At 35.5% G+C, this 24,142-nt stretch overlaps 1 protein-coding gene across 3 annotated transcripts in view; it reads left to right on the top strand.

Annotated features, from left to right (window-relative positions):
* The first annotated feature begins 369 nt into the window (after nucleotides 1-369).
* The window catches only part of KLHL4 (kelch like family member 4), a 99,260-nt gene continuing 75,487 nt past the window's right edge, over nucleotides 370-24,142 (top strand). Inside the window, exon 1 of one of the 3 annotated variants that reach the window (XM_080365211.1) lies at nucleotides 370-4,902. The gene's annotated coding sequence lies outside the window, so the exon portion shown is untranslated. The remainder of the gene's footprint in view (nucleotides 4,903-24,142) is intronic. The other 2 variants (XM_080365212.1, XM_080365213.1) reach the window with 2 other exon arrangements.

The raw sequence follows: 24,142 nt of genomic DNA on the forward strand, positions 1-24,142 counted from the left end.
ATCAGTAAATAGCTCCTTTATGTAAACAAGACAAACATCACTGCATTCTCAGCTCAGTAAAATTTAGAAGTATATACGCACTTGTGTTTGCTCAGCAAACCGAAAATTGTGTCTGTTTTCCAGATGTAATCTTTCTCATAACTTATGTCAGTTAATAAAGCATATCCAAAACACTACAATAAGACACAGAAAGAAAGAAACCTAGAAATAGGAGACCATGAACTCACCCAAGGGAACCAGGAAATGAGAAAAATTTAATTCTGTGTTTTCAAATCAAAATCATGAAATCCAAGAGTCTGATGAGGTATCTATGGAAAGGATATTGATTTTCTACCCCCACCACCCCCCCACCCCCCCACCCCCTTGCTTTCTTTTTCTATTTTTCAGCTCTGGATATCTGTATTTTACAACAATCTATCCATAAGCTCCTGTACAGCACCCCCTCATGTCTGCATATTAAGTCTTTTATTGATTGGGCTGGCAGCCCCATTGATTGCTTAAAGTTTTCTTAGTAGTGAAATAAGCCAGAAGATAGTGACAACATCGACACATAATAGCAATGCTTCGTGCTATTTTCAGGATTAAAAAGCATTCTGAAGACTGTAAGGAAAAAAAAAAAAAAAAAAGCTAACTACTGGTCACACAGATAACAGAAGACAGACAATTAACAAGACTAGACAATTGTTAAGGGAACCGAAGATGAACAGTGATGAACACTGGTATGCTGTGAAGAAAAGAACATGAGCATCTTTGTTCATTTTACTGGTAATATCTAAGCTGGTGGCTGTCTCCAAACTCAATCTCCAAAAGAAATAAGTTGCCAGAAACATTAAAAATCCCAAAAAATGGTGAACCACCAAAATACAGAAGTGTACTTTTCTTTTTTGTAATGTATTGACGTTAAGGTTTGTGCATGTTATCTGTATTACACTACTTCGAATCTAATGGCAAAATATATTTTGAAAGCTCAGCTGGAGAGGTAAACTTGCTATACATTATTTTCAATGGTATTGTTTGACTTTTTTTTTTTTTATTATTTTCAATGCTATTTACTTTTCCCCAAAGCAATTTCAGCTATAGCCTTACATAAGTTTTATTTCATTAAAATCAATAAAACAATGGGCATATACCCTTGGTATTCAAAAATGAAATTTCTCCTTTGTTTTTGAAGCATATAAAACAAACAAAAATCAATACTTTACCTTTCTACACTTGAATAAAAAAGGGTAATAAAGTAGCAGGCTCACAGTGCTATATAATATCGATCATGGAGTCTTTCAAGATAAATTACCAAGATTTAAAAATAATTCTTGGTAAGACAGCACTACAGGTTTTTTTATCAGTTGCCACAACAGTTTGGAGGAAATACGTGCATCAGTATGTGAGCTAAAATACATTATAATAGGTGTAATTCTTTGTAGAATTTGTCAGTAACAAATGTACTTATAGACCATATTGAAAACAAATACATTTTGTATTTTTTCTTTGGGGAAAATGATGCAATTTTCATGATAAAATTAATTAATGATAGTCCAATGCTCTTGCAATATATGGCAAATCATATCTATCAGCACAGATTTGCATTCATCTGGAGTCAAATGGTGGTTATTAGCAGAAGAGAAATTTAGGAAAATAAAAAATGTTATTCTGAAGGCATTACTTTTTTAGAAAAAAATAACATTTCAAGATAGGCTTTTTTTGTCAATATTACAGCACAATCAAGTTCTACCTTTGTATTATTTAAAAAATATGTTTTGGAGAGAAATCTATGCTAACACATTTTTGTGCTTCAGCTTAAATGGCAACCTTTTGTATGTGGTCATGAAAGGATTGCTTTAAGAGATTTTTAAATTTAAAGTTCATTCCAATATGAATGTAGCTCACAATTTTATTTTCACAGTAAAACTCTAATGAATCATTAGCTGCCATTGAAATGTGCACATAAACCCCTAAATTTTAAATGCTGTTATTGTAAAGTTATTAAACAGTTTGACTCAGAGGACAATGAGACTAAACAGAAAATGGTTTTAGCAGACTGGAAGTGGTGGTATCTTGCTGAATATTATTCTGTAAAATAGATGAAAGCTGTTATCAGACCACCTCACTATAATTCATCTTAATGTGTTTGCTGGCCTTCTAAAATGCTAATTGCCTACCAATACCACAGCAAAAAATACGTAACATTGTAGCATGTGCTTTATCTTGATCCTCAAAGGACATTCTTAGTTTAGAAAAATAAGTCCATCTGTAACTCTCAAGAATTATGATTTCTTAGCTTTTATTTCTTTTGTAGGAAATCTTTCTATCTTTTCAAGGACACATAAGATTTCTGGAGAAACTTGCTAAAGTATTTGGGAATTTTACCTGAAAACTGGATTCTTCCCTTTACACAGGGTTATGTTGTGCTTTGCACCAAGTCCATGGCTAAATAATTTTTTTCCTGGATAAATTACTGTATAATGTGATGATGGCAAAACATGGCCTACAGTTTTCATGCTAATTACTCAATAAACTTGGAGGTAAGGTAACTTTTCTTGCTGATTTCTCTGAGATTAGTGCTGCCAGCTATTTTGGAGCACTTTATCATTTGACTCAAGGGCATCATTAACATTGAGCTCAGGACTGATACTGGTGCCAGAGCAGTCAGAGAGATACCCACAGTGGATGGCACTGGGGTTGGCGTGCTCATAACCTCAGTGCACAGCCTCTGACACACGTCAGGCTTGGGAGGTCAGATTGTCTCAGGAAGGTGCAGAGCCCCACACTGATCTGCAGGAAGCCAACAAAGCTCAGCACAACAGTTCTGACTATACCAGTTCCTCCTCAAAGCTCGATGTACACACCAACCATGAGGAATCTTTTCACCGTTTCAAAGGGGTTGCGTGACCTTTTACAAAGCTTACCAGTGCATACTAAAAGTGTCCATAAAAGGAGTAAGCTATGCAAAGAGTTTTTCCACTTTAGCTAACTGCAAACTCACTCCCCCAGACACATATGTCATTGCATTACTCTGAACGGCAATGCAACATGCAAATACTTCTTTGACAGAAAACTTCATGTTCCACCAAGATTTAAACATTTCTTCAATGTTTTCTCTTCACAGTGAAAGTGGGTTCAATCCAGATAAGGATTTCTTAAGTCAAAATCCAAAAGCTTACTCACTTTTTCCTAGCAAACATAGAGACTATAAGAAAAAAAATCCAAAATTTTACCCTCCAAAAGGAAAGTTTCATAAAAGGCTATTTGGTTTGAGACTTTGATATAAGCCAACGTTAATATCAAATGAAGGAAAGCAGAATCAAAATTTCCAGATTTCTGGAAAATAAGAATTTGAATAAAACCCAACTGAATTTAGACATCTAAATGACAATTTCAAAACTCAATAATTTATGTAATATAACAGAAACAATAAGAAGGGATTCATGCTATTTTGATGCCCCAGCAACAGCAAGTAAGGAATCTAAGTCTGGTGGATTCTTCATTCTTTTCTAGTGTAACATGCTTAAGAATTTTTCTTTTAAGGTATTTACAGAAATTTTCATTCTTTGTCATTACTATTGGCTTCTGACTGAAAAAAACCCAAAGCTTTAAATAATCCCCACATTTAAAGAAATGAAAATTGAGAGAGACAGACTACGTAGCCAGCCACGCTGATTTCCAGCAATTTTCTGTTGCAAGAGTCAGTTTACACATGAAGCTTTAAAACGAAAGATGAGAAGAAAGAGTCCTCATCACTTTAAGCTTTTGGATGCAATATTAGGGGATGGGGTGGGGGTGAGAAATTAAGTTCCAGTAAGTTTTATAGTCCATTTTTGTGTCTCACAATTGTAACAAATTCAGGTGTCTGGCACCCTGAGCTTGACAGTTAGCAGCTTTTCTTTTTTGATACATGCTTTGCAGAAAGCAGAAATTAAATTCAGGGTTATATTTACTTTTCTCAGCTGGCTAGTTTAATCCAGAAGATACTGAAGTAAACAAATTTAAAAAGTCATAGGCAGAGTATTCTATCACATTTCTATTAAAATCACTTCAGCTTCTGAAAAAAACCCCACACTGTACTTCGCACATCATACACTATCATGGCCCTCACATAGGGAACAAGGGAAAATTGCCATCATATTCTTATGTAGAAATCTGGTCATGACTGCTATTGCTAAAATCTATTCAGCTCAGATAGTATTTAAGGAATCAAAACTAGTTGCATAAATTTTGACATAGTGTATCCTGATGGAACATGGTTCTGACCAAACTGGAATCAGGCAATAAAATTTAAGTGGAATCTTCTTTTTGACATCATTCTGTTTCAGCATTTCCAGTTAAAGTATCTCCATTGCTATTTCCAAAATTGCCCCATATTTTTCATTCAGTATTATAGGATCAGTTAAAAGATTAAATTAAAATTAAAATAAAGTTAAAATTAGTTAGCCCCCATAGAATAGGAAGGTAACAATTTCTGGAGCGGTTTCTGAAGTAATTATATTTAGAGACTGGAAAACTTCCTGCAGTCCCAAGTAACGCACCGTGGTAGTGGGCAGGCACGACACAATCTTGAGGCTACATGTTGTTCAGAAAGCAGAGACCACAGGAAATGATCCTTGGCAAAGGCGTTGTTTAATGTAGACACTGGAGGAAGTTCAACGGAAAACATTTATCAGAAATTTCCGTCCAGAGAGGAGATATGCTGTTTTAAGGGAAAATGCAAATATTACTCAGCAGACCAAGGGCAAAGGAAATAGGAAATGGGCTAGAGAGTTCTCTGAAATAATCTGCCACTGAAATGTGAGAAAACATACTCGTGTGTTGGCAATTCTTTTATTTTAAAGCCTTCCACAACTCAAGATCCTTTTGCAGCATTGTGCCATTATCAGAAAGTTGGTTACTTCCAGTTGAAACTTCTTAAAGGTAGGATAAAAAGCTTAATTTTGTTCCTATCCTGACATATCATTTGCATGCTTATTATTTGAGCCTTTGGAATAACTCATAGAAAACCATGAGTTTATGACAGAAAGAAGACATCTTAGAAATGTTGTAACAGTTGACTTTGCTGCTTTTTACAGCTTGCAGAGAAACACCTATGATTCAGTCAAAGTCTTTTAGGAGTCTAGATAAAAGGGCAGAGTACACCTCTGCAAAGGGTGTCACCTCTGAGCCTGCCAGTGTTGGGACAAGGGGTGGAGCAGCCCTTTTGGTAGCAAATGCAGAGAAGAGGAAACATGCTCCTCATGCAGCGCTAAACCTCTGTGTGGGTACAAAAGAACATTGTGCTTTGAACTGTATTTTTAACCTTGAAATACTTGACTACACAGGCACTAAGTATCAAGAATGCCTTAATTACAAATAATAAAGCTGATTGTATGAATGAAGACAAAATATATGCTTATTAACATTTAATTATTGGTATTTTTATTGTAATATTATCAAATGAGCAGAACAGTAAGCCCTTATATAGGGAAATATAGTAAAAAACCCTGCCTGCAGCCATATCTTTTATTCTCTGCTTAAAACACAAAAAAACAAACCCCAAAACAAAAAAACCCAAAAAACAACACCCCACCCACTTTCTCAAAGGTAAAAATGAATGCTAGAAATCATAGCTGCTGCAATTAGAGTTGCATTATCTTTTGGTCTCTGGTATCCTTGAGTTTTTATTCAAGAGAACTTGTAGTAATGCCCTCAGTTTGACAGATGCTTTCCAAGCTTATCTGAAAACACAGTGGGAAAGAGAGAGAGAAGTACATTATATGGAATATTCACACTGTTTAATTCCAGATACCAATATTATGAAATAAAATGCTCTAAATGCCTCAGCGGAAAAGAAAGGCTCCTCCAGAGGGTGATTTAGGGCAACTAAATTAGGCCCGTTGTTCTGAAGTGCACTCAAAAGGCTTATAAAGCTAGGCAAAGTGAATATGTCCTACAACGTCTGGTATCAAGAGTACATAAACACATTGCAAGCCAGGAAGAAGCAATGCGCTAGGAAAATAATCAGCATGATTGCAATCTTGCACTCAACTGGGTGCTTGTCTTTGTATACCTTCTCTCCTGTCTCCATTGTTCACTGTTCGTATCTTTGCTCTCACACTACCTTCTGGCTTAAACTACAGTACTATGTGTTCCTTACCACTTCCTTAACTTCTAACATAGATAAATAAGTGACTTCATCAAAAAGCATTCAAATAGATAGTGTACTCGGATGCCTAAATGCTTATAACATTTCTGAAGTAGGCTTTAATTTACTGTACGTGAATAAAGTGTATCTTTATAAAGCGTTTCCTCAGTGAGGAAAAAACAGTTTAAAAGTATCTCATTCATAAAACTTGATAACATCAAAAATGCTAAAATGACCATGGCTGATGCAGATTAACGTGACAGTAAAATAGGAGGAATGCAACAGAATTTAAGAGCAGGGCACAAGTACAGAAGCAATTCAAACTTGTTTTGTTGGAAGAGAAAAGCACAAAGAAATTACATAGACTATTTGGGAGATGTGATCACATCATCAAGCATTAAAGATGTTCTCAGTAGCTTTGGTTTTATTTCTGTAAGTCATTTGCTTCACTTTGCAAGACTGGGAAGACTGAGAGGAGTTCCCTGAGCTGTATGGGCGGATCTCTGGGCGCGCACAGATTGTGCAGGGCATGGATGTGCCCTGCAGCCCTGAACCTGCCCATTGCACCCACTGGGGGACTGACTGGAGTGTTATAGTACTGGCTTGTTTTCCAACATTCATTTGCAAGGAAACTTGAGTGCACAATCGAGCAGGGCACCGCAGTTTCCTCTCATGCAGAAGCAGGATGCAGCAGAGCATGCCTGGGGAGCAGCATGGGGAGTGCCTTAGGAACTTCTCTGAAGTGTAGACTCGGCCTTTATCGCCAGTGTATATCACAGCTCCACCACATCAGCTAATGAAAAGGATGTTGAAGTAACATTTATACTGCAATTTGTTTGTTGTTGCTGTTTTTAATTAATAAATAAGTCAAATGTCTTGGCAGGGAGGAAGGAGTTAAAAAAGGGAGAATATATATACATATTTGAAGAAAATAATCCTTCCAAGTTACTTCCAAGTTTCATGACACTTGTATATAATCAGAGAGTTCTATCTTTTTTAAACACTGGATATCTTAAAGCTATGTAGGTAGTGATGACAGCTAACTATTCATATGCCTATATGAAGTGCGAGATCAGATTCAGATAAATTTCTCTAGCAGAGTTCATAACAAAAAAAACCCACCACCTTTCTGGCAGTGTCAATACAAAGCACTAATCTTGCCTAATTTTCTTACGCAGTAGACCTGACCCCGGTTGGATCAGGTTTGGAGACTAAATTTGGGAATATCAAGGGGAGGAAGTTTGTAATCCTCTTCCTATAAATATTGCACAGATAACTGTAGGTTTAGGTTCACTTGTAAGAGCCACCAATCTGGTGGTTTATTTTTAAACAGTTCATTATTTCTACTATTTAATTGTTGGTAGATATATTGTGCCACCTACTGAAAAACAGCCAGTATATTATTGCTTTTTAGTCCTGCAATTAAGAAAAAGATTTAACTATTTTTGTTAAAATCTCAACTATCTCAGACTGCAACAAGAACATATCACCTTTACTCACACTTGGAGTTTTACTGTCAAAAACCTAACAAACAAAAAATACCTCTCAAAAATACTTATCATAGAGCAAGATAATGCATCATGTTAAGTATCAGTTTCTGCAAGCACCATATTTAATAAAACTTCTGTATTCATACGAGCATACTCTGAGGCAGGAAAACAAGAACTAAGTAACTACCTGTCTAGCTCTTGGGTAACACCATTTTCCATTTGGAAACTGCCTGTTAACACAATTGGAGCCATGAAAAGCAAGATTCCTCAACATTCTGTCTGTTCTGATGAAACATAATCGATTTAAACCTTTATGGAGTCAAATATACTCTCTGTAAATATAAAGGGTCAAAATAGGCAGTGATGCTAGGATACGTGAAACAACTGAATCCACAGATGTCCATTTAGGAGAACAAGAAACAAGTTACTCTGGGGGCACAGAAAATGAGTAATCTCATAAGTGAATAAATAATAGTATCCAATACACATATGTGATATACAGTTATTATAAAATTCCCAGTTAAACTCTTTTTACAATATGATTCTATCCTATACTCGTACTGAATAAAATACCTTAGAAGACATCATCCTATATTTGTCTTATAATGATACAGCTAAAGTATTTTTAAAAGTGTTAAAGGGCACTAAATTGTCATGGCATCCTACACTTTATGCTGGACCAAACTGTGCAACACCTATTTTGCACAGCGTAGCAGTACCTACTTTGCCACAGACTATACAAGGATAAAGCAGTCCTTAGAGTAACTATGTGTTCAACAGCTATATTCAGAAGTTTGACACAATGAGTCTTCAAAACAATCAGATGAGGCAGGATTTAATTATTTGACTTCAATATAAAAAATTAAAATTGCATAATCCAAAGCGTGCAACATTTGAATGTTTTGCTCAGAAAAGGAACAGGATTGTCTGCTTTTTCTCTTATGAAAATATGAAGTCTTTACATCAAACTTGGTTTAGTACATGCTGGATAATTATCTTGTCAAATAATAAGACAGTGTCACTTTTGTTCCATTAGTGAACTGAGGTTACTTAAATTACAGGGCAAACATCCAAGGAATAATAATATCTGGTAACACCATCCCTTGGAGGATTTTTGGTTTTCTTTTCCTCTCTCTCTCTCTCTCTCTCTCCATTGCATATGCAGTGTAGAATTTTTAGACAGAAAGGCCCCCAAATTTAGCCCACAGACTGAAGTGTGAATACCCAGAAGGGAAAATGAGCTCCACCAAAGTCTGTATGTCATATTATATTTACAACCAGATCCAACCGTATGATGACTGGTATAACATAATCTAGATCAGGCTCACTGAACAAGGTCAGTGGGATGGAAGAACTGGCATCCCTCTCACTTGCTCTTACTGAGGAATATATACATGTATCTGTTACAGCAGCAGATAGTCTGGCCAACACTGTCATTTCTCCCTGTATGCAAGATCCAACATAGCACCTTTTCTCAAACACTCTGGAGTGTATACTACAAATAACTCTGTACTATAAATAACCTGCAAAAATATGCACTAAAAAAATTTCAGTATCTTAAAGCAGCAGTTTGCCTAGATTTGATGAAACTCTAGGAATTCTTAAATATATGACATTCTCTGAACTGAGCAGTGGGCTAATTTTACTCTGTAAACTCAACTTAAAGACAACCAGTGCTGGATCAGTATAAATAAAATAAGCAGATAAAGCATGATTAAAGATTACAGTATTTTTAAAGCCCTTTTAAAACTAATTTGTAAAGTAATAATATTCATAAATGAGTGGATTTGAAAGTCACTGAGAAAGGGATAAACTCCACTAACTGCAGCAATCCTGCAGATCCTGTTTCTCAGGGCAACCCTGGATTGTCAGAGTGTATTTCATGGGTCTTTGCAATTACATGTATAACAATTTTAAATCATGAAATCATTCAGGCTACAAGGGTCTTCTGGAAGTGCTAGCCCAGGCAGCCTAATCTTCCTGTTAAAGCAGCGTCAGCAATGGAATAATAGCTAAAATGAAATTTTAATAAAAATAGCAGCAAAATGATGACATTGCAATAGATACTGTCAGATTTTCAATTAGCAACCTTTAAAAATAGCTGGCACACATTTACCAAAATTAGGGACAAGAATGTTTTCTCTTAAAAGTCTGAAGTCAATGTTTTTCCTCTTTATTTATACTTTTAAGAGCATAAGAATTGTTAAAGAGAACCAACAGTTTACCTGGTTTGCAGTCTTGCAGAGGAAAGCAATATGGTATCACACGGTTCAGACTGAGGTATGGAGACTTGTATCTCTTTGTGACTTATCTCAGACACATAAACAGTCTGGTTTACCAACACTGTAGAAAATACCCCATTTTAGATGCGGTCTGAAAAAGATTGATCAATGTTCCTAGTAGAGTGAGATGTTCTCCCTGTTCTTTGAACTACTTAGGTCATGTGTCTGGGAGAGCAAAACAGTTTATGACTCTCACAGGCAACCTGGTACAAGAGGATTTGGTGTAGCTTTACTGTCTGATACAGCTAGATAGAAAGGAACATCAATGCTCCCCGCCCCCATCCCCCCCCCCCCCCCCCCCCAGCAAAATCTGATGAGAAAAACATACTGCAAAGCAAATAAGATTTAAGCTTCTAGTTCAAGGGATTTGAGTATCTTAACTTTATAAAAATGGTTTTTTAACAACCAGATACTCAAAACTTGTATATTATAATCCAATACTCTCTTTCAGTTCCAATTTTTGCTTTTTTTCACTGTGCCTACTGTTCATGCTGTCAACACTTCTCTGTTTCATTTTGGTGTATCAGCATTTGTAGAATTATAAAAAAAATGTACTGTATCAAAAAGCCTGAGACACAGAATCTTGTATAACAGCTTATATTACACTACATCATAATGGAAAAGAACATGTGACACCATTACCAACTTGCAAGAGCTGATGTAACACACATTAAGTCTCTAGATACCAGGAGGATATTGAAGCTACTCATGTAACACAGCAAGCAAATTGTATGCTATTGTTTAGTGATAGTCAAAAAAAATGGTTTACAGCATGCAAGATAGCTCGTTGCAGATAAATAATCTATGATGGCCAAGAACTTTTATACTTGTGAAGATATTTTATCAAGTAAATTGAAATACGATTAGATCCTATTTGAATTTCCATTCTTGTTTTGGAAGGCATAATGGAAAAGCGTCTTTTTAAAAAATAATAAATTTGTCCACATGCCACTTTTGAATGTTGATTTAATCTACTCGTCAATAAGTCACCAAAGTGCTTTTTCATTTTCAGTACATAACTATTCAGTGGGACTTCAGGTTAAACACTTTTGAATTCTCTGAGAGGTGAAAATCACAATGATATATCTATTTACTTCCTTTTCCCTAACAATGTAGTTAAACTAACTCATTTTTCTCAGCAATCCACTGTTTTTCATTCAGACTACAAAAATTCTTTCCCACCCCACTGGCTCCAAACCTTGTCATTCCGAATCACTCAGGACATCGCTCAACATGCCTGCCTGTAGTACTGTAATGTCTTTCTATTCACTGTCTTTCTCTGCTTACCTGGCTCATTCTCTGCATCAGTCTTGTACAATCTTTCCTCCTTTCTAGCAACTCCTCAAAGGCAACAGGCAGCTTGCAGAGGAGTAGAGGAGTAGAGAGCTGGGACAGAAACGTAACATTTTCTGCACACTTCCCAGTTTTACAAACTCCTAACGGTAGTAAACCATTTGGTATGACTGAAGTGAACAGAGACGCTGAGAGTGGCTGGCAATGAGTATCTCACTATGTGACAGTGTTAGGAAGAAAAAATGCTGTAAAGTTGAGCTGAGGTACAAAACACGTAAGAAAGGAATTCTACATACTCCTAGAAAATGTCTGGAGGCTTTTTCTGAAACACGGTTTTCAGTATTGTTTCAGAAATTTTGTTCTTTGCTGACAGCAATATTCCTACCATTTGGAGCACAACATTTACTATTCATCTTTTACTCAGTTATTCTGAGTTATTATTATTCTGAGTTATACTAAGTTATTCATATTTGGTTGTTTATTCATCTTCTATGGATTACAGTCTTTCACTAAATGTTAAGTAAGAATTTGAATGTATAACTTAGTTTCCTAAGTACCTATCCAGTACAAAACCTCTATTAAAGGAAAAAAGAAAAAAAAAAAGACCAAAAAAACCCCTGCACGGTTTTGGAGAATAGTAGATCAAAGCTGCCTGTGAAAAGGAATGATGTCTTAATAAGAGAACTGGAATTGCTTTCCAAAGGCCAGTCTTAATTCTTTCTTAAAATTCATATATGGAAGTAAACTCAGGTCATGCTTCAAGTAAGTTATTTCAGCAATTAAGTTATGAAGTCTGAGTATTTATCTAAAAATACTAAACACGTGACCATAAAAAGCTTAAAACTGACTTATTTTAAATCCTAATGCATGACAGAGTATTATTTGAGATATTCAGAAAAAAGGGCCATGAAGATGAATGCAGTATTGCTGACAGTTTGATGACAGATATTTTGTAATATATCGACTTTAAAGAATTAATTTTTACTCTGACTTTGCTGCACGAGAAAAACTGTAAACAATCTGAGGTCTCTAACTATGCATAGTGCAAGAGCTCATTTATTTGGTCATAAACATTTTCAAGATTTACACATAAAGACATCATGTTAGAACTGGAAAACACAGGAAATAAAACTACTATCTCCATTTCCATTCCTAGTAACAAATTCTTTTGCTAGCAGTGAGATCAAATACATAAAATGTGCATAATGTAACCTACTGAAGACACTAAATGATTTAACAGCAAGTTACGAACTTGGCTCTTTAATACTTATTCTCATGATAAAATTGTTTTAAGAGCTCTTTAGGAAGACTAAGGCTATTTATAATATAAAATATATTTAACTAGGCCTCTAGTGCTAATGCCATTCTTACAAGCAGTATTTTGATAAATAGTGTCTCCCTTTCAGTGGTTATGTACAGCAAAAACCTAAAACTCCAGCGTAAGGTATCATAAAGAAACAAGCTTCTAATCTATCCATGAAATAAAAGATTTCACTGTAACTACTGCATGAGTTTCTGCTCCTACTTTCACTTTTGTCCTAGTAGATGCTCCAATTAACAAAAGACAATCTGCGGTTTAAAAGAATGGTGTTCTATCGCTTTTTTTCATATTGTAAGTGTATGCAGAATTAAACTAATGTCCCACTGCTTTCCGTTGTCTGAAATTATTTTACATTCAAGCTTCTTTATGTATAGGTTCTTTCCACGGAGAATTTGGCTAGTATTATTAAAGTCAGGTTGATGCTGATGAAGTTTTGCCAGTAAAGTGCCTCATCTCAGAATTTTGAAAATTTGTCTTAATATGTTACTCTGGATGATAAAGGACAGGGTCATTTGACAGCCTTAGATATTTGACTTCATTCATCAAAGTCAGATAAAAATTATAGTAAATGAAGAAGGGTAAAAATGTAGCTGTGTTTCCTTATTTACTAAAAGACCGAAGTAATCTATGTCATATGAAATTTACTTCCTCATTGTAATTTGTAATTCAGTAGCATGTTCATGAAGAAGGGAGATATTTAAGTCCTGTATTGCTTAACTAGATACTGAAAATTATTTTGCTGGTATCTGTTACTGAATTGCTGAAAGAGAATTAGCTTCCAAGAGGAATCAGTTGGAGGCCTTATTTGAAATTCTAAGAAATAAAGCCAGTCATTTAAGGAACCTATAAATTTTCCCTCCATATAATATCTCAGTAATGCTTGTTCAAAATGTATTTTGTTTGAAGAAGTATTTACTAGATAAGAAATAATAATTACATGTCTTTCATCTGTTTGGTTCATCTGCTTTTACAGTTAATTTCTCTTTCAGCATTTTAAATGACTGTCAGTACTCTTCATGTTGTAGGAAGCATTAAGTCAGAATAGCTTTATAAATGTTACAACTGTATTTTAAGAGGGGCCAATAGGGTTGTTATTATTATCATTATGTTGTAACAGCAAAAGAGCTAGCTTACGTTTAAATGGATGTATTCAGTTTAGAAAACTCACGGTTTGGAAACAACTTATTTTAATGCCTTTTTGAAGCATAACGCAAACCCAGGAAATGGCAGCACGCTCATGAAACCATTGCCACCTGTCCCATGGTTCCCCTCATCTCATTTGTGCCCTGCTCTGAGAGTTCATTATCATCACACAGAATTAATGTGCTCTGTTCTGCTGAACTCACAACACAATATGCTGAGCACAAAGCTCTGTGAACAGCTCATGGCTGAGCTAATGAATCCAGCCTTTCAGCTGTTCCAGTGTTTACGGTGTAAACACAACCCAACTGTCCCCTTGTCCTTGCTTTGGCAAAGGATGTTAAGCATCAACGCAACACTAACTTCTAAACCTCATCCTGCTCCTTGCAGATCTTTTTCCCCTAAAACCTACTCCTGCTTTTCTGTAAGCTGTCTGGGTTTCTGTACCTCCTCCAACCTGGCCTGTTTTTAAAAGCCAAACAGAAGTCTCTGTCTCAGTAGACCTTTGTGTTTTTTAAAGTCATTGTTCACAAGCTTGCTATCTCTGGAAGACTGTACAACAGTTTCCTGACAGCCTGTTTTGAAGAAGCTTCTCCTTTCTCCATTTTTACTCTCAGCACCTTGGTAGATTTATTTCATAACTGATTACATTAGTGTTCAATTTAGACACTTCAAACCAAAAAAAAAAATCATTAGAAAGACTTACTTTCAACCAAATCTTATACAACAAACATTATTACTGCATTGAAGGACAGTACAAACCTGGCAACAACTTCTTTACAAATTATTCTCCATCTAGCATTATACGCCTTTGAAATTGGAATGATTAACCTGAAACATGAGAACAGACTACTGTTTCTTTCTTGTCAGAGATATAATTTTTATAACTTAACTATAATAGTTTGGGGGGGAAACTGTTTTCCAAATGCAATATTTATCTATTTTACTTATATGAAGTTACTTCCAGAAAGTAAGACAAACTTTTGTATTTGTTCCAAATGCATTTGTATTATTTAAACAAACACTAATAGCTAGTTTATAATTTTTGTGTTTTAAAAAAACTCCAGTTAGATTTCACAGCATTTCCTATTTAGAGAATCACACAAGCCTCAAGATACTGTGTTTATAAACAAGGGTACAGTTATTAAGAAGCAGCATCTGCAGGTTATTGTACTGAAATGCACAGTGTAGCTAAAAATCTGTTTTTAACTGTCACTGGAATGAAACCAAGAGTACAGCTTGCCTCCTTGTGGCAAATACTATCAAATAGGTACAGAAGTGTCATTTATTTTTTTTCCCCATTTTATGTATGGTTTAGCGATCGGAAAATGAAGTGTCCACCTCTGGTCTTTTGCTTTGGAACATACTGGGCTAGTGACAGACTTTCTCCTTAACACTACTGACTGTGAAATATTTCAGTACTACAAACACTGCAGAATGACCTTGATGAAAACCAACTGAAAACCGAGGACCACTCATTCATTGCATCCCCTAGAGGACTTTTGTCTACCATTTCAGTCAGCTTCAACTTTGGAGAACATCCAGCTGCTATACCAGGAGGTGGGCAGTGCTGCAAATGGAGCTCCAGGAACCTCCAGTTCATAACATCCTTAAATAGAAAGGCCTTCACTGACAGATACAGACCCAGAGAAAGATGGTTTAAGATTTCTAGGATTATTAGTGCTGTTAGTGCTGTTATCAGGATTGGTAATGCTTCCTTCTGGTTTTCTTTGCATTCTCAGGATTGAAGGAATGGTAGTAAGGGCAAAATTCCTTTTATTCAGCCAGATATATCCCCAAAATAATCCCAGGTAATAACCTGTTCAAGGACAGAAAATCCATCATTTTTTGCTGATGTCTAACTTAAACAAAGCTATTTAGGAAACAAGCATGGCAATGGACCCGTCCAAATCTCTCCTCACTATTACAAATCTGATGGGCTAAACGAATGCCAGACATAAGCCTACTAGATGAATGCCTACAGAAAATGCCAGTGACTGAGTAAAAATTATTTCTGAGAGCAAAAGAACTGTGCCCTGGACTACGTCTTTGTTTCTTTGTCACCCATCCCTCTTGGTATGTGGGGTGGGGGGAAGATATCAGTGTGTGGTGCATGGGAAAGGGCGAGTCAAGGAAGACTGGAGGAGTCCTGTGAGTACAGGGCTGCTAAAAGCCTGTATAAATATAAAAGCAAGAATGATAATCGGTTATGTTTGGAACCTTTAAGTATTTCTCGAATGAGATCCATATGAAAAGTTGAAAACACAAGTCTTGCAAGCCATGAGTTACAAGCCCAAGTCCCTTCTGAAAGATCTGTTAATCAGGAAAGCAACTAGGAGTATCATCCTGAAATCAGTTGAAATTGGATCTCTTTACAGCACAAAACAGATTAATGGTTTGCAGCAGCAGTTATTTCAAAACCCCTTCCTTAATTTCCATAAAGCAATTAATATTCTGAAAGAACGTTGTCTGGTATATTGGTGAAAATATAATTAACAAAATAAACACAGCATTTACATCAGTATTTGTTTTGATAAATAACAAAATGTACTGAGGACAATGTTTTTGGAATAAATTGTTATTTGTTTTTTTATGGATGGCAGGAGTCGGCCTAAAAGCTTGATTATCATTCAGGATTTTAATTACAGCCATAGCAACAAATGCTTGCAAATTCTAACAATAGCTGTTGAGGTTTTTAGTCTTAAACACACTTCCCTCATTGTAGGCATATTTTTTTAAAGTATTTATTGTTTAAACAGCAATCCACCCTACCTTATAGTGCAGGACATCCCTCAGGAAGATCAATAAAATCTTAAACCTAAGATATTGACCAAGGCTGACCAGGAGATAAACTACAGATGATGCTCAGAACCAAAACAGTTTAGTATGAAAAACTAAATTAAATGTTAAAAAATATCATGGTAAAAATATTGCCTCTAAAATGCTATGTGTTTTAAGCTCTGTGGAGAATTAATGGCTTTCTACTCCTGAAAAGCAATAGAAGCCTCTCTCCAACTTGTCTATGGCAAACCCACAGAACATTTCACAGTCACGTACTGTTTCCATGTCTTTTAAATGTCTTTTTTTTGCTGACATCCATAATGATCATAATTTTCAATACTGTTTGTTCTATAGTAAAACCTGCTGAAGTCTAATATTCTCCACTAAAGGTACATTAGTGATTAATTTTCTACCAGTTGATACATTTTAGCAGTGCTTAAAGCATTAATCTTTAGACTCAGCTGAAAGTCAATAAAAAATAGCAGGATTTCTCGTATTGGTACTCCAAGATATTTTGTTAGCCATCCTTCTATTTGGTTTGGTTTTGTTGGCTTGAACAATGTCAATGTAACTAGAAAACAAATTATAAATAACATTTCTGAAGTCAAGGAGGGAAGGATTTAAAAAATAAAGAAACCCCTGATATTTCCTTTGCTATGTTTTTCAACTTAAATATGAAACATTTGTTGCTTTCATATGTCTTTTCCAGATTGTGCTTAGATCTTTATTCTTGATCTAATTATTTTTTGCCAGATTATGCATTTATAAAATGTACATGGCCTACACCCAGGAATCTCAGAACTACAAGTTCCTTTATTTATTTTTTTTAATAGAAGAATTCAACACCTTTTTTTTTTTTTTTTTTTTTTTTTTGGGGGGGGTGGGGGTGGGGGGCGTGTCGTTAAACCAATAGCACCGCACGGTGAAATCTGCCTTGAGTTTCTCTTTTCACTCCATAAATTTCAGTCTGAAATTAGACAGAAACATAAGACATTGATTTCCTTCTGTTCTTATAATATTTTTCATTTGCTTTACACCGACCTGCTTTAGAGTTCTCATTTTATTCAAGTCTGTCTTCAAACTACTGAGCAACTCCATCGCAGGGTATGCCACTGTGAGAACTACAGGATGGTCACTGGGGGCGAGGCCAAAGGTGTCCTCTTGCAGCGACCAAAAGCGTGCAAGAGCAGAGCAAGCACACAGCTCAACATCCCAAGAGCTGGAAAGGGTTTCTTGTGTTTAGTAATCCTAGTGCTTCTCCCTCTGTAAACTTGTCCAATCTTTCTTTAAGCCCATGTTAACTTTTACCATCCCTAACACCCTGTGGTAGAAGTACTACAGTCTAACTCCTTCTCACATACAAACCCCATTTCCCTAGTTCTGAATCAGAGCAGCACACAGTACTCAAGGCAAGTGAACCATGCATTCATTCCTTGGCATAATGTTTTCTTCTCTATTTCTTTTCAAAGAATTTCTAATTATGTAGAAAATAATATTATTATTAATGTTACAGATTTTATCTTTTTTGCCATTTTTGTATTTTCATGGGATTATCATCATAACCCTGGATCTTGCCTCTCTGTAGTAATACACAACTCAGAGCCCATCACTTCATCAATGTGTAATTTGGTACTTCTCTGTATTGAATCCTATGTGCCATGTTATTACCCAGTTACTGAGCTTGCTGACTTTTTGTTCAAATCTATAATTCTTCACCATTAGGCCCTGACTTTGCTATCCTGCTACTGAACATCATCAGGAAATGTTAACAACTTTTAATTCAAATCCTTCTCCCAATTGTTATAAATATGCTAGAGAGCAAAGGTCAAAGCACAAAGCCTTATGTAACTACTAATAATTTCCTCCAAGGTTAAAAATGACTCCAACCTCTTGTTTCCCATTTTAGCCAATTATTTATCCATTTATGTACTTTCCTTCTTATCCCATTGCTGTATAGTTTCCTTAAACCATTTGATGATGATCTTTGTCAAAAGCTTTTTAGGAATCTATGTAAACAAGAACATGCTTTCTGAATGCATCAAAAAACTTATGTGTATTTTGGGTCATAATTTCCCTTCTTTCCAAATACAGCAAATTTATTCATGTGTGTACTTATTCTATTTTTGGAAGTAATTCTTCTGACAAAACCATGAAGTACATAGGCCTGTATTTCCCTGAATCTAAAAGGTCTCAATACGGCATGAAAAAAATAAAGTAGTCTAACTGTGCAATAGGGAGCAGAGAGTATGACAGATAAGCAGCAAAGTAGCGGACTGATTAATAAGCAGGATGCCTGCAGTCTAGTTATACACTGACATAGCTCTCTGTAAGAGTTTTCTGTTAAATACAAGAGGATACGCAGACCAGGAAATATCCAGATGTGACACTTGGAAACAGAAAGCAGGAGCTGTAAACACATGGAATCAATAATTATTGGTGCTTGTGTGCATGCTTAATCTAAGGATAAATGAGTAATCAATCAGAAACTGAGATGTGCAATAGGTCATAGCAGGTAAGAGAACAGAGGAAATGAAGAGTTGTAGCCTGGCTTCTCTAGCTTACGAAAGGTAGGACTTGCAACATGGTTCATCAGTCACACTGTAATTATTGCTACCTCAGATTCAACATCAGATGAATGTATTTCCATGGCAAATCCAACCCTGAATCAGGTTCTACTGTTTCTTTAAGCCTACCTAGTTTTTTCCTTGAAAAACTTTTTGGAAAAAACCTTACATATTTGAGCAAATGTTTTAATGATACTTAAAATACTGGCATCTAGACACTCTACAGGACTACCGAAAGAAAGAGTTGAGGGGAAGAATGCTATAATTCACTACCAAATGATTTTGGGAGCATCTTAGAATAGTCAAACAGACAAATGCAACTAGAAGTGTTTTTGTTCTGGGCTCTGTCAGAAAGCTGTGTTGCCCTCCGCTCCCTAGCTACAGGGTTCATATTTATTATTTCTTTTCCAGCTTTGTCCATTACTCGCTATTGACTTTTCTATAAGCAGTCAACAGAAAGATTTTTTTTCCCCTTTGCTAGGCATCTTTCCTAAATATCAATTAATATCAATTTCTATTTAGACTTTTTTTTTTTTTTTAAGAAATCACTGTCATTTACATTCTTACTCCAAAAAATACTATTGTATTTTAAAATGTCAACACTTTGCAAGAAATCACTGCTTTCTAATTAAATCATTTCTAAAATGTCAGTACTCATCAGTGCTTCAGCAAATATGGACTGGTACAATTCTCACAGTTCTAAGTGCTAATGCTTTTAGTAGTATATGACTATCAAAGAAGTCCTTTGGTCATAGGAAAAGCTAATCTAGAAACACATTTAGAAATTGTCTCACATAATATTTTCTGGCCTGGAGGCATTCAAGCATACTCCCTTGAATCAAAAAAGTAAATAGGAATCAAGGACAACTCAGCTTCTCCTTTGACTTTCATCTGGACAGGGCTAGGTTCTAATGCCTGAATTTTAGAGAAGATGGTGAGAGATGCTACCTTTTTTAAGATGAAGCTATTCCTGCTGAAATACAATACCTGCTTCTTCTAGTTACAATTTCTGTACCTTTCAGAGAGTTCTTTCTCTATCATATATGTAAATCAAGTACAGCTTACTTATATAATTGAATTAACATGAAATTCTCAACAAATAAAAAACTACCTGTAGTCAGACTTCCGAATAGAACCCTTGGTAGAAATGCAAAGATGGCAAGTCAAATACTTGCTCTGAAGTACCTGAGGTTCTCACTCAAAGTGCTGTTTTCTCACATATCTGAAACTCAGGATTCCTTACCACACAGAAAGATGTCTGACATCTATCTACCCACATCCTACTATAACATTATGAACCCCTTTTATATTCTTTTCATTTTAATTTAAAACATGCTCCTGAAGAAAAAAACCCTCCCTTTTATCATGCCGGTTTGCTAAGACTGTGATGTTTCTTTCACCATTTATTATTGAAATTTAATAGCCTACAGATGCATCATAATGGACAGTAGCTATATACAATCTATCTTCAGGCTGTCCTGCAAGGTGACACAAAGTCTTTACTTTTAAGTTGTATAAAATTGTTTTTCTTACTGAGCTGTAAGGTATAAAATAGTTCATGTTTTGGCAGCTTATTTAACATGCTTTGCTAACTTCACAGGCCGTTTTGTCTTTGGCCATAAAGCAGTGTAACTGGAGTCAACTAGTCCCAGAAGGAAGAAAATAACAGAAATAATGTTATAAGAAATAGTGAAAATGCATACACTATAAAAAGACAGAAAAGAAGCACTATTTTGTAAACAAATAAATAAATAATCATTTCAAGTTTATGCTTCACTTTTCCTCCTGCAACAGCTCTATCATTCAATGTAATTTGCTGAACGCTCTTGTTATTCTAAGCCACATACCATGGCTGTGTCACAATTTTCCTGTCTAATTAAATAGAAGCAGCTTTCTGACTCATATCCAAAGAGGCATTGCAGCCTTGTTAATACACTCTCACGTGCGCACATGTTGGAAAGGCTTTCACTCTCAAATAGCCTTTTATCTATTCTCACGTGGCTAAGCACCTCACACCTATGTCTGCATTTCTTTTTTGAGAATTCCCCTTTAACCCTTAGTTCTATATTTCATATAGTCTTGAAAAGCAATCCTGAACATTTTCTTTCATGGGAAGTTTTGTATTCTGTATATGACTTAAACTGGAGATTCAAGATTTTGCTGGGGAAAACAAACAAACAACTTGACCAGAAAAAGCAGCCTATAGCTAAATTAATCTGGAAAACTGTTTCTGTTGTGCAAGAGGCAGTATTAAAGAAAATGCTTCTTAAAAGTAGGAGATAAATGTGGAGTATAAACAGTATATGAAAGGATATCAGTAAGAAGTAGTATACTAAGCCACAAAATATTAGACTTAAATGTTCAGACCTGTAATTACGCTTCATGATAAAAAAGGTTTGCTCAAAACTCTTAAAATCTAAGTATTCAAGTAGCCTGTGTATCTTGATTTTCTCTCTAGTAATATCTCAGGGTTTATGAGGATTTTCTCTGAATGTTTAATGTAAATATAACAATAGGTTGTATTTAAAAAGGTATTCCTATGCATCTGTTCTTGAAGTTGCAATGGTTTCATTGTATACACAGTACAGCGATTACTGCAAAAATATGACCAGAAAAGGGGGGGAAATAAATGAAAAAAAAAAAAAAACACTTTAATTTTATTACTGGAGATAGTTCATTTTACACAATGAATATTTAGGAAGATCAATGAAAAATAATGTGTAGTCCATTTACTGTTTTAAAACTGAAGTTCCCTACACATTTAAAATACTGCTTTGTATACAATGTCAATATTTTGGAACAGCTGAGTAGCTTTCATTATACACTGAAGAGGCCAAGACTTTCAAACTGCCTGTTTTTTTAATCTTTCGTCCAGGAAGGAAGAATCTGGTATTCAGAACACACCAAACATAACATCTGTGCTTGTAGGTACAGTGCCCAGAAACATTCTCATTAAAAAACAGACTAGAATAGAAAAAGCAGTATTTGTGCCTGCTTTTCATACAAAACTAAGTGGTTAAAGCATTCCCCCCAGGTGTGATGACCTGTTCTGTGCTGCTTTTATCCTGATGCAAAGCCATCTTCCTAGGGAAGGCTTGTATATAACCAGATTAGAAACTGCTCTGGGGAAAACATCACCAGCGTTGCTGTAGCTAGATCAATGCACAATCAAGTGTATTAAATGGACAAGGAAAGAAGCAAGGCTTCCTGCAGTCATGGTGCTTATCTGGGAGAGGTGATGGACCTTTTCCACATTTATCTTATGATTGCTTAATAAAATACAGATTCTTGGAGAGCGGATAGGAACCTACAGAACACTTCCAAGACAATTCTCCTGTCCACTGAATCAAGGAATTACACTTTTCAACTACATACCTACTCTGGCCCAATATTGCTTATTTTTGGTAGCAGAACTGTTTTAATTGGAAGGTATCTGAGACCAAATCTAATCATGTACAGTACTTTTGTAGGAGAGGAGAACTTAAGAATTCCAATTGATAACCAACTCAAGGCTGTGACTAATTACTTAGTCTTATATGATGTGTCCAAGAAAACAGCCTAACATGTTAGCCAGCATAAGGAAAGAGTTCCCCTGGTAAAACTCCCTCTTAGGTAGCACTCCATGTGTACGAAAGGTGCACTTTGCAGTCCAAATAATATTTAAGAGGAATAGACTTTATCTGAAATGAGGCTGATAACAGCTTCCAAGGAGCTGCCTGCTTCATAGAAAAATGAGACAAAACAGCAAGGATTGTTCACTAACTGTACTCTAAATTCACAAAGTGAGATGGAATGGCAGTTAGAAGGTGTGGTGTTTTTTTTTTTTTTCAAATATAATGATGGTTCCTAGCTTCAGGAAACTTTGAACATAACAGATAAAATGATCAATCTGCAAAAAATATGTTGACTTTTCTCAGATAATAAACTCCTTTTCCAAATTTTTTTTTTTTAAACTAAGAATCAATGTATCATACAAGAGGACTGAATCAAAGTTCTAACATGGTAGATTCACACAAATATAACAGGAAAAAACAGATCAGATTGCAAAGCTTAACTTCAATTTGCATCTTTTGTGCAATTTCCACTTAAAAATCACAGTTTCATTGAACAAATTAAGATTTACTCATTAAGTACCATCAGGTATGAGAAACTTGGGAAATAACTGAGACTATTATGAAAAAAGAGAAAGAAATAATATGCAATCTTTCATATTAGTTAGCATCAGTGTTCAAATCCCTCTGCAGCCATTGTCATACATTATGCAAGTGTTATAATGAACTTGTATACAAATGTTAATTAGAAATTTCTTTGAAGTTTTAAGAACAGGAAGTATTAAGTGAGCTCTTACAAACCACATGTCCTTTTCCTAGCATGACTTACTGACTATTTATTCAAATACAGCTACAGGAGAATCCCCAATATGGATCAAATTTGGATCGCCCTGCTCATGCACTGAAGACTAAAGTTCAGATGCAACTTAAACTGTTACATACAGTTATATTAGGCTCTATATGTGGCTGATACACCTTAAAATAATTTTATATAGTTTTCCAAATGTCCATGCCAATCTACCTTTGGTAGTACCTGTTTACCACATTCTGTTTACCATGAAAAGCTAACTTATGGGAAGCATGACTAACAAAAGTAATTTAGAACTAACTGTGCTCGGTAACGTCACGGTCACCGTAGAGAAAGATGGCTAACTCAGCAATATGCCGGACTTATCACTAACAGCTAACTCAAATACGGATTTATTCCTATTTACTAAAGTCAAATACAAACATTCTTCCAACTCAGATTACCAAACTATGTCAGCATGACTTTACTTGTCAATACTTTGCATAGATCAGCACTTCTCACATTCTTGTATAACTGTCCATTTTAACATTTGCCTTGGTCTCATCTAATTTCTTTACTATGCAAGGAAAAACATTCCTTTTGAGTAGTCCCATGAGTGTTAATTACTTGCTTAACTAATTTCAGTAAAGATAGGAGTCAGATATCTACCAGATCCAAAGTCTTGTCCACAATTAATTAAGCCTATGGAAGAGATATTAAAAGCTGTGCTACTGGCTAAATGTTCTCAGCATTCTATATCCATGTATGTTCCCTGTCCCCACTATCACTGGTACACCAACCATCATCACCGTGAAAAGAAAGAG

This window comes from Falco punctatus (assembly GCF_963210335.1).
Source record: "Falco punctatus genome assembly, chromosome: 15".
Lineage (NCBI taxonomy): Eukaryota > Metazoa > Chordata > Aves > Falconiformes > Falconidae > Falco > Falco punctatus.